This window comes from Epinephelus fuscoguttatus, linkage group LG12 (assembly GCF_011397635.1).
Source record: "Epinephelus fuscoguttatus linkage group LG12, E.fuscoguttatus.final_Chr_v1".
Lineage (NCBI taxonomy): Eukaryota > Metazoa > Chordata > Actinopteri > Perciformes > Serranidae > Epinephelus > Epinephelus fuscoguttatus.
The window spans coordinates 34979985-34992547 of record NC_064763.1 but is presented as its reverse complement, the minus strand read 5'-3'; the positions used below and the strand labels follow the sequence as shown (position 1 = coordinate 34992547).

The following is a 12563-nucleotide window of genomic DNA, read 5'->3' as shown; positions in this document are numbered from 1 at the left end:
GAGGGGTGAGCGAGTGAGCCCTGCAATCTAGAAGTTGACCACTGATGTCACTGTTTTCAACCCATTTTACACACTGGCCTTTTAACTGACTCAGCAGCAACAACAGGACAAAAAATTCTTGGTCGACTAAAGTCGTACATAATCTTCAACTAATCGATTAGTTGTGGAAAAAAAAAACATCTGCACGTTATTTTTACTTCTGCGGTAGTGTGTCTGTGTCACTCTGCAGTTACACCTCCAAAACACTAGTCCGCAATAGAGGACTGTGTTTAAGTGCTGTAAAGTTTAGTTGATTCAAAACGATTAAATGAAATGATTAAACATGGCTTAATAGAGACAATCTCAAACACAAGTACACAAATTGGCTGCACTATAACTCGCAGCATTCACAGACAAACACTTGTCTTTATCTGGACACGTTTCCCCCACCAATACAACATGCTAACGTTATTAGCACAAGCCTATGGCATTTTACATTGTATAAATTAGCCTACCAGCTAGTGATCTTTACCTCTTCTCATATAAAACCAGGGACAACAGCAACATTTAACAAAGGTAACGGTACATAATTTGGCTCCATTACAACTCACAAGGTTCACTGACAAAACAACTGTCTTATACTAAACACGTTTCCCAAACAAATACAACTTGCTAACATTATTAGCGCCAGCCTATGGCATTTTACATTGATTAGCCTAGCAACTAGCGATCTTTCCCTTGTCTCATATGAAGCCAGGATAAATCCCTAAATATAAATCCCTGAAGGATAAATCACACACAAGACTTAAAATGCTATTTTAGTGGAGGCTTTACTGTCTTCACAATTTATTGTTTCTTATCTGTGAAATACAAGTAAATACAAGCTTCGTTTCCACTGAGGGAAATGGTGTCAGTATACAGAAACAGACAGGAGGTCCGCGTCACCACGACACTGAGTGTGAGGGTGGGCGAGTTCAACTTTCTGTCAACAACAGGGGTGTTTTGAAAACACCCCCATTTTCACAAGTAACGTAGCCTGTTCCCCCACCGCAGGAAATAATGGATTAATCCTGGAAAGCTGTTGATGTAACACTCCTAATGAAAGTAACATGGCGATTACTCGACCAATGACAATTTGGTCGGACGAGAGCATAGCGACCGGGGGAAGTCGAACAACATTCATCAGTGCACACTGTGATGACACACAGCTGGTTGAATATCAGCAAAGTTTCCCTGCTTCCCTTCACTGGTTCCTGTACAGCAGGGTCGGTCTTTGTTTCACTGTTATAATCATTAAAAATCAAAAGCAGCGTGTGTATACATTCAGTAGGCTATATCTTCAGTAGCTAGCTAGCTAACCCTACACTTTTCAGGGTTTGATTTTGGTTTTGGAACAGGGAAGAAACGTATATCTTTTTCCAACCTCTCCAGGTAACAAGTATCATTAATACACGACGTGCCCCAGGCACAACATTTAGCTCCACATCCACAAAACCAGCCTGAAAATGAAGGAAATCTGAAACTGCCTCTAGATGTCTGTCTCTATGTTTCAGCCCTGTGATTGCCTGACGAGCTGTCCAGGGTGTACCCCAGCTCTCCCCCACTGTTAGCTGGGATCAGCTGTTGACCCCTGTTGACCCCTGTAAAGCTGTGGCGGATGATGGATGGATGGATGGATGGATGGATGGACGGACAGGCAGACGGGTTATGTAATGATAGACAGTTTATTTTTCATAACCATGGCTTTCTTTGAGGCGAGAAGTGCATACAAAGAGCTGGCACTACTTCAAATATATTCACAGCTTTTTATGCTTCCAATGTTACAGAAGGAGAAGGATCCCAAGCTGTTGTATTCATAAGTTTCATCTTCTTGAGTAACAGGGTCTATGGAGTCTCTGTTTTCAAGGCAGTGAAACTGAAAAGCCCTCCATCTTTAATTCCCATGAGCATTTGCAGCTGTGTCTTCTCAGGGGTTTACCAGCACCCACGGTTCCCTTGAGGGTCCTCCCTTTGGATTCACGCAGGGAAGCCAACCAATGCAAGAGCTGTTTCATTTACAGTAAAGGCACATTGTGCCATATGAAATTTTAATAGTGGAAAACAAACTATGTTGGGGAGAGAGTTGGGAGGAAGTAGTTAGAGGACTGAAAATTACTGCACAACTTTTATCCTGTTACAGATGACATTTAATAGCTCTAGCTGACAAACATATAGTCTCTCTGAAGTTACACAGAACTGTAATAAGTGACCAAAACCATTATTCTATATTGCAGGTGTTGGTTTTTCATCTGTTGTTTGCAGTTCTTATACAATATCACCTTCACAACTGTATTCACACAAACTCACACAGTTATATAGATATTTTTTGTCACTACTGGGAATATTGAATTGACCCACTTTCATTCCCTCAAGGCTTACCCTTAACTCACCCTGTGCATTACCAAAATCCAAACCTTTCTCTCCCCTTAGCCTAAACTTATTTCTTTCTTTGAGCAAACAGGTTTTAATCCCTAAATAAATGCTTAACTTTATGGGTAAGGTTCTCATAATGGGGCTCTCTGAACAGATCCGAGTAATGCCATTAGTACAAGTACACCCAAACACACAGCGACAATGTGCTACACTTGCACCTGGACTGTATTACACCAGAGAGTAGACTGAGACCACTAAAACCCAGCTGAAAATTGCTTTGAAGCCAATTGACAGACTCTCAGTTTCTAGGTCATCAGTTCCCCACAGGGCCTTGAGTAACTGGTGAGAGAATATAAAAAAACAAAGCAACAAATGATGCAGATGAAAAGACACACATGCTGAACAAATAGAAAGCCTCTGATGCTTACTGCAAAGAGTTGCTTTATTGTGTCTCCAAATCCTGGATTTAAAGTTGGGTTAATGCAAGTACAATGACTGGTTTCACGCCGCAGCCTATTGTGTAAAAAAGTTAGCTTCTTCGACACAAAAGTACCATACTGTGCTAGTAACTGATGATCAAAGTGCCAAACAGGTAAGATAAAAGTCAATGAAAAGTTTGATTAACTGATCTGCAATGTGTATGGCACATGCATGGCACGTGCATGGGTGTCCATATACATCACGTCTTGTGACAGTGATATTGGTTACACATTTTGACAACTTTCATTTAGGGCTGTGCGATATGACGATATATATCGTGTGACGAAAGAAAAATGTCGTTCATATTTTGCTCTCTCGTTTATATCGTTGTGATGCAAATTACACTTTTTACGGCAATATTTTTCCTCATTTGGAGTACAGCCTCAGGACAAATTTTAATTCATTGGATTAAAATGTGCTATATCGGGATAGGTATCGTTATCGGGATATGAAATGATGTATATCAGGATATGAGATTTTGGTCATATCGCCCAGCCTTACTTTCATTATAATCCATCTAATTTTTGACACTTATCTGTCACAGTGGTGGCAGACTAAGCAAGGCAGCCCCGACTAGGCCTGTTGCGATATGCAATAAGTCGGTTAAGTTATGATGCGAATTTTAAACGTATGGTTGTAAACGAGGCTGAGAGAACGAACAACGTGAGGGCAGGAAAAAGATACGATGTGACTGAGTGCAACGTACGACGATGGCGGTCCCAGAAAGATGAGCTAAAAAATGCTCACAGCCAGAGAAGAAGCTATCGTGGTCCACAAACGGGTCACTTCAATGAGATTGACAGGAGGGTGTGTGATTATGTGAATGAGAAACGTAATGAAGGAATGCCCATCACGAGGGCTGTGATGCAGCAAAAAGCACTTGAGGTAGCCACAGAACTCAACATACCCCGCATCGAGTTCAAAGCTAGTATGGGCTGGTGCCGCAGAATGATGCGACGTAATGGCCTGTCCCTCAGACGCAGGACAAGCCTAGCCCAGCGTTTGCCCGCAGACTTCAGAGAGAAGCTGGTGGCTTACCAGCATTATGTCATAAACCTGAGAAAGAAGCATGAATATCCCCTGGATCAGATGGGCAACGCAGACCAGACACCTGTTTTTTTCGACATGCCCACATCTGTCACCGTTCATAAGAGAGGAGACAAATCAGTGATGGTGAAGTCTACAGCAAACGAGAAGAGCCACGTTACCATCATGTTAGCCTGCCTCGCTGATGGGACCAAACTCCCCCCCTATGTGATTTTGAAACGAAAAACTCTCCCCAAAGATCCTATACTGGCTGGCATAATTGTGCGTGTACAAGAGAAAGGATGGATGGAGTCCAGGCTTGTGGTGGACTGGCTTAAAGTTGTGTGGGCCAGACGTCCCGGGGGACTTAGACGGAGGCGAAACATGCTGGTGCTGGATGCCTTCCGTGGACACGTGACAGAGGAAGTCAAGAAACAAGTGAGGGAGATGAATGGTGACTTGGTGATCATCCCGGGTGGAAAGACAGGTCAGCTGCAGGTCAGTGTGGTTCGAGTCATTTTATTGGGAGATTGAAAAGATACAGTATGAATTTATGAAGCATGTTTTGGGGGCTGTCTAGCCTACATTTCGTGTAGCTCAGTGTTTATCAGTAGGCTATGTGTACATAACAGCAAGGCCCATAATTGTAAAAAAAAAACAAAAAACCTTGTTACAGGTTTTGGATGTGGTCGTAAACAAGCCATTCAAGAACAATCTGCGGAAGAACTACACAGCATGGCTCCTGGCTGGTAACCATGTCCTGACACCTTCTGGAAAAATTCAGAAACCTCCTGTCCATCTTCTCTGCGAATGGATCCGGCAAGCATGGGTAGACGTGTCCTCTGAGAGCATCATCAACGGGTTCAAGAAATGTTGCATCTCAAATTCTCTGGATGGAACCGAGGATGATTTGATGTGGGAGGAGCCGGCGGCGGTGGCAGAGGGTGACAACGAGAGTGGGAGTGAGGAGGAGGAACCCAGTGATGCGGAGGATGCAGCTGAATGAACGTGGAGAAAAAAAACTGTTCGTGGTGTTCTTTGGATGTTAATGCTCTTACATTTTGCAGACTGTTCTGACACTGTTTGTCAAGCAAATGCGCACCGTTTATTGCACAAGTTAGGCCAGTAGGCCTATGCCTGTTTTATTGCACTGCTTCATGGCATAGAACCATGAAGTGCGTTCTGTGCTCTGCCTATTTGCAGGACTATGGGAGATTTTATGATTTTTTGTACAAGGAAAACAATAAAATGGTTTTTTTTATGCAAACAAGATTTTGTCCAAAGAAAAAGTATTTTTTCAAATAAGGGTCTTGAAAAAGAAGGGTCGTCTTATATTCGGGTCAATACGGTAAATGTTTATTTCTCTTTAAGGAGTGCACTTGGATCAATATGCCTTTATTATCATTATATAAGTTTAAAAAATGGTCTAGAAACAGCAAAATTACAATAATAATAAAAATGGTCTTAAAAGCACAATATTACGCAATATTATTGCTTATCGCAATAATTTCTGACGCAATTAATCGCCCAGCAGAATTTGTCATCGTGACAGGCCTAGCCCCGACATCATTCCCTCCAGCCACATCCTCCAGCTGCAATGGGGCTGACACACCAACTCCAATTTCCTAGCCAGGTGTGGCTTCACATTTTGACAAATTAAAGGGATAGTGCACCCAAAAATGAAGGTGGAGTTGTACTCTCCCCTTGGATCTCCGCAAGGAATGTGAGGACTCTAAAACTTCACCTGAGCCTCCCTCGGCATATGGGTGAGTAGATAATGGCTGAATTTTCATATTTGGGTGTACTATCCCTTTAATGCAGGTCTCAATTAAATACCAGGTCCGGTTGCCACTGATGCTGTGAAGCAATTCATTTTTATCAAAGATCTTTGGATATAAAACCTCTTGAAGCCCACAGATTGTCAGCTAACTGCTTGAGCAAAGATCAGTTAGCTGCTTAGGTCATGAATACAAATAAAAATGTTTAAACTTTTGATGCTACACATCATTAGCCATTAAAAAGGTGGTGACTCCCTACCTTTGACACAGTCTTTAAGTCTGAATGTATCTCTGCTTCTCCAGTATTTATATTCCTCTAGTCTGTAAGGGTCCACCGATCAAACAAAATAAAGCAAGTTTTAATCAAAAGTAATCCAAGTTGTGAATGTTGTTTAAAGTTATGCCTGCCGCCGTAATCCACGGGTGCCATAAAACAAGCATCATAACTCTCTCTCTGCACAAGGCTGGCACAGATGCTGTCAGAGCTAGATCAAATAAATGATTCATAATTGAATGTTATAATGTTATGTGATGTTATAAGATTGGTACAGATTGGTACAGATATGGTTATTTTTTAAAAGATACCCAGCCGTGGAGGAGGGGCATGCAGCTGCAGTACGCCCCAGGAGAAAAACATACAGTTAATCCACCTTCACTTGACATGAGACTTACAGGTACTAACTCTCATCCTAACTGCCTCTGACTTGGCTACAGACCATTAGCTGATCTCAAAATTGCCTCGCTATCATACCTTTTAGCTAAGTGCATTGTTCTGTTGGTTTCACTGGACCATGGCCTTTAACAAGTGATGGGACAATCTGCAGTGGAGACTGACAAATAAAACAACAAACAAATGATACATGCAGCAGAGACAAGAGACTGCCCACAGTTACTGTTCCACACTGTCTGGAAATGAACCTCCGTCTGCGGTGGTGGGTGTCTACCACCCTCACTGTAACTGCAGGTGCACAGCTAGGCAACAAGTTGAACTCACTTCCAGTAAGGACTGAAGATAGCAGATGGCTGTACATTTTTCTTCCATTTGAATGTTTAACTTTGAAAATAGTGTTCTATTTTCTGTGAGTACCTGGATGGTGTACTCATGATGGTTTAAGAGTTGAGTGTGGTATGCTGTAAACTACTCACCCTCAATGGTCGCCATCTTGGCTATATCACAGAAGGTGAGGAACACCAAACTTGTAAAAGCTGCAGGGGTTGTGATTGCTTCGGTGAACAAGCAAACAAGCCGGTAGGTATTTTGGCGGGAGACAACTGTGGTCACATGTTGGCGGCCATGCTCCGTCCTGTTGCAATCTGCTATTAAAAACAAGAGGAAGAAAAAGCTGTCAAATGTTAAGATCATCATTTGCTGTAAGTGCACAACGGTCGAGTTCGATCTGAGAAAACACTGACCTAACAAAACACAGTGTACTACATGGAAGTACACTGACAAAAGTATCTTAAGTGAGGCATAAAAGTGTTAAGAGTTACAGGGTTAATGGTGTTTTTAAAATGATTAAATGCAGTGACTCAAAACTGTATTTTTCACCAAAGTATAGACGAGCCATGAAATTAGCTTCTTTGTGATCGTGACATTTCAGACTGTAACTTGGCCCATTCCCTTTTCACAAGACGATAAAACATTTGTGTTAAACATTCAGCACTAATTTGACAAAGAACCTGATAACCCTTACAATCATAAGCTGCACTGTTTGTTCTTTTCCCCTGTTTATGAAGTATGCCTGCACGCATTAACAATTACTTAACTCACATGGAGACATCTGTGAGGTGCTGAAGGGGATGTTGGGGTGAGCATTCCTATGTTTCACACTAATGTCTGCTCCCACACGGCTGCACCAAATTGTGTAAACAACTTTGTTTAATCCCAGCCTCTAGACAGTAATGACTTCCAGAAGACAATCTGTTACCTGCTCTTCACTGAAATATGGGTAAACTTTAAAAAGTAAATTAATAACTAATTTTGTGCTAAATTTGTGATATTAACTTCTTAAATGTGTACTGTGTTTCAAAAGGACCCAAACACTACAGTATAACACAGTTCTTCCAGTCCGCTTTCTTTTTGATAATTTTTTTTTTGATAATTACTTTCCCCAAATTAGTTATGCAAAGAAACTGAGAGAATAACCTCACACTGATTATTTCCTTAATGGTAAATATTTAACTAGAGTGGATTAGATGTCTACTCTGCTGTGTGGCAGCCTCTCTGTTCATTACCCATGATCCCACAGGTCTGAAAGCTCGGTTTGTTGATTGCCAAATAGGTAAACACATCAAGCATACGACTGCAGCTTTGACTTTTTCCTGGGAAAATTGCTACAACCTCAGGCCATTTAGAAAAGAAATATTAAGCCACTGTTGTATAGTTTTTTCCACATGAAATGTTAACAAGGCATCCAATTTGATATTTGGCAGGGTAGTACCGAGAAGCGGCAAAGTAAAGCTAATGAAGACAAACACCATCAACCTCCAACACTGAACTACTGTAACATAGAGCTAAAACTAAGAAACTCTTGATAAGAACTAATATGCTTGCGCAGATGCACATTAACAGATTGCAAACACATGAACAGAAAATTAGGCATAAACATAACACGCACGCAGCAGATCACCAACACACATGCTCAAATTAAGATGATGATCATTTATCTAAACCTAAAAAGACTTATGTTTTCCTAACAAGCAGCTCCTTATGTCCTGCAAACAATGACAGTTCTCTCTTAGTTACAGGGGAAGTCCTCCCTAACAAGCTTACAAAGCATTAGGGCTGCCCCTAATAGTTGACCAAACATTAGTCAACCACAAAGGTCATTAGTCGGCAAGATTTCATTGGTCACTTAGTCACAGAAAAACAACAACAACAAAAAAAAAAACCTCTTGTAGGAGCTGCGCCTTGTTAAACTAAATCAAAACCTATATGACTGTACCATGTGGGAATTTAATTTGAAAGGACAGACACAGGAAGTGGCCAAACTCAGCAGTCAGACAGGAGTCACTTTAATATACAGGGCTGGTACCTGCGGTTATTACACAGGCTAGTTAACAACATGTCGGTGTGTGGGATCATTTTGAGAAGTTGAAGGATGAACTCAAGCTGATATGTAAACTCTACAGGCAAACATTTGCCTATCATTGGTCGATTGGTAGCTACATGCCCATTAGCCACTTAGCACAATCATTACTGCTTTGCCCACAGCGTCATTAACAGGCGGCCCACACAGTGTGTGACGTGCACTTGTAGATGAAATATAGGCCTATATTAAAGGATAACTTCGGAATTTTCAACCTGAGCTCTATTTCCCCATGTGTATGTGTGCGTATGATTCATGGGTACCACTCATTCTAAAATTGGTTCAGTATTGAGGCGTCCCGTATAAAAGTGCTTTTTTTCGTCACTGACCGGTTCAGATCGCCAGTGCTATCTCTGTAGATAGCATACTAAGCGTTTCCCTTACCCTTCACTTCCTGTGGGCTGTGTGTGACGTCATCTCACGAGAGCTTTGCTCGAGTTGTACCCATGAATCATACGCACACATGCACATGGGGAAATAGGGCCCAGGTTGAAAAATACCGAAATTATCCTTTAAGCCCCACATTTCAAAGTGCTACCCATTTAGAAGTGGTGAAATCATAATGTTTTGTGATGTAAATGTGATGCGTCCCGTATAAGTTTGCACGTGCAAGTGCTTTTTTTCGCCACTGACCGGTTCAAATTGCCAGTGCTATCTCTGTAGATAGCATATTGTAGCGGCCCTGGGGCAGTGGTGAGTGTGAATGAGTGGAGTCAGCTGTCAGTCAGTGTTGGAAAAGAGAGGGGGAGGGCTGTAAGTGAGTATGTGTGTATGAAGTGCGTGTGTTACGCTAGAAGAGTCAGAGTTTGGGACAGAGTCTTTTACGTGCTACCTCCTGGAGTGTTACCGGAGTTTTTGGAGTGCTCAAATAAATGGGCCTTTTTCCCGAACGCCAGAACAGGATGTCGCGCAACACCCCATACAGCTTTCACAGGCTGCCTTTGTCGGACGGTGAGATGCTGAAGTTGTGGCTAGTTGTGCTACAAATGGATGCTAACACTCCTGTCCAGACACTGCACCTTGCAGACCATCGGGTCTGCAGTGCTCACTTCTCCCATGATGACTACTGCCAGCCGAAGAAGAGAAGACATCCAATCCCGAAACACCTCTTCCTCAAGAAAATGGCTGTCCCATGAGTAGAGAGAGCTACAGACAAAGTGGAGCAAAGCTCTTGCGAGATGAAAAATACCGAAGTTGTCGGAAGTTGTCCTTTAATGAAGGTTCATTAGTACGGTTTTGTATTTCTCTGTAATGTAGCACAGTGTTGACAATGTTACTGATACTATTCTTTCTCACACCTTCGACTCAAACCATTGTGTTGCCCCGCCCAAAATGTATCATTCAATAATTAAATTCATAATCATAATAATCAATCATAAACATGTGGGTGACTAATCAACTAATGGCCCTAAATGACGACTATGGCACCCAAAACTGCAGTTTGTATCTTGTCTCTGACATTTTTTTTTTTTTTTTTAACTATGACTAGACAACACATTCTGACTCCAACCTCATCACATACTTTTCTTTGGTCATGGACTTTCCACGTCCAGATACGACGTGAAAAGGGGTGGTGTGTTGGTTGTTGACGTTCTGGGAGGCCATGTCAAGTTCTGCCTGTTACATGCATTGTCTTCTCTAAGATAAACTCAATCTTACGGGTAGCAAACGCCACTCTCCTGGGTGAAAGTCGGTGTTTGTTTGACCCATCCCCCACAACCACCCTAGTCACACTTTCGCATCCTCAACTTTAATTCTTGTCCTGCTGTGTTCCCCCCTGACGCTGCCAAGCGCAATTAAACTATAACTGCGACAATGTTAAAAGATGGCTTTTTTCGTCAGTGTCTGATGAAACCAGGTTCAACTACAATCTTTTAAGAGACTCTAGAAAAATTCAGATAAAGATGACTGACTACTACATTATGCAAATGTATTAGTACACGTTGTTAGTACAGAATATTTCACTATGTTAACCAATAACAACATGTGCCCTGTTAAATTTTATCTGTGAATAATTTCTAAGTGATTATATAGACCTTCCCTGAATGTCTTGTGTATTTATTACTTGTGGAAACAGTAAATAACTATCGCCTTTTGTCATACTCATATGGCATATTTATCACCTGTATGACATGCCGATGACACTGTTCATCGGCGATTTCACTAGATGGCGATAGGACGATAGGATATGGACAAGATCGGCCAACTCTATAACAAACCTTTCAACAATAAATATTTCTGTATTTCTAAAATTACCTTTTAGGAAACTGCTTACTTCAACATGGAGAGGATGCAGCTCTAAGCTGTTTATGTGTATTCATGTATGTGTGAATACCGTTAATGCATGGTCAGTAAGGTTTCCAGTGAGCATACATACACTTACTGTTGTACAAGCACACGCACGTGCACCCGGTGTGTATGTGACAGACAGGTGAGAATCCGACGGCCATGAATTAGCTGGTAATGAGGCTCTTCTTTGTAATGTGGAAAGGCAACCATCAGCTGAGGGAAACGAAAGGTCAAGCTGTGAGAGCTGCCACAAACTTATTAAAAGGTCAAACTCAGCATTGAGGCATTTTCAGCCAGGTTAAGAAAACCATACATATTTATGTAGGTGGGCTGTGCATGAGTGTGTGTGTTTATCTGTGATGTTGCAGTGTGGATACTAGGTCGATACACATTTTATTATTTTGTTTCCTTGGCATTGGAGCACTGCAGGCTACACTGCTACAGCCTTATGAATAATGTATCTTTGACATGTGATGACACCATTGTTAACCTCTGTATTAACTCAAACGATGTCCCTGGGGAGATACAGCATGTGGCCCTGTGGCTGTGACTCAAGATGCAGTAGAGAGGCGCTAACATCTGTTTTTATTTTATATACATTTAAGTATAGGCAGACAAATGTACATTCACTGTGAGCGGGTATTCTTTGCTGTTGTCCCTTTTAGCTGTTTTAATAATTTACAATACATCCTCAGATTCCCCGGGTGTCACTCTGGAGTGTCCTTAAGGCCGCCACTATCACAACAGACTGAAGTAAATAGAAGCTTTATTTTTAAAACAGATGAACACAGCTAGATCTGACATTTGAGTATGCAGTCTGAAAACTTTTTCGCTGGTTCTCTAGGAAAGGACACAGGACTGAAAATTAGTTTCCCTGCGTCTAGATGGCGATAAGATATTTTTAAACTAGAGGTAGATCGATAAATAGACTTGGAATATTTGTAGGGATGGGAATCGAGAACCAGTTCCAGCTGAGAACCGGTTCCAAATGGTTTGATCCATCCTAACTGTATGTGTCCGAGCTTATCAATTCCATTTATTGATGCTGTTGTTTTTGTTTTTCAGACAGTTGCACATTGCAAAACATTGATGTCAGAATCGTGACTCTGCACTGCTGGAAATTTGCAACAAGGAGTCATGACAGTAAGGAAGACACAGTCCAAAGCACTGATTCATTTTATGAAGATGATAAAAAAAAAAGGCTGCTTATAATGTCTGTAAAATGTTCATCTGAAGTAATGGTGGAAACACCAGCATTATGCTGAGAAATCTTTCTACACAACATGGCATCAAATTTCAGGATTGCCACGTATCTGACTCTCTACGCACGACTGCCACTGCTTCCAGACTGAACAGCATGTCCATTACTAAGAATGAATACGCTATGTTACAGTAACTCTAGGACCACACAGGCAGCCTCAGTGGATTTTTTGTTAATAAAATAATAAAAAAGACGCTAAAAACCTGTACTTTTTACCCTACACAGAAATTTGATCAGGAATAAATAATG

General features: G+C 41.5%; 1 long non-coding RNA gene across 1 annotated transcript in view; it reads right to left on the bottom strand.

The window, feature by feature from the left end:
* LOC125898097 (uncharacterized) overlaps nucleotides 1-12563 on the bottom strand; it is a 172251-nt gene that overhangs the window by 56098 nt on the left and 103590 nt on the right. Inside the window, exon 2 of the long non-coding RNA XR_007450583.1 lies at nucleotides 6822-6992. This is a non-coding gene — a long non-coding RNA (uncharacterized LOC125898097). The remainder of the gene's footprint in view (nucleotides 1-6821; nucleotides 6993-12563) is intronic.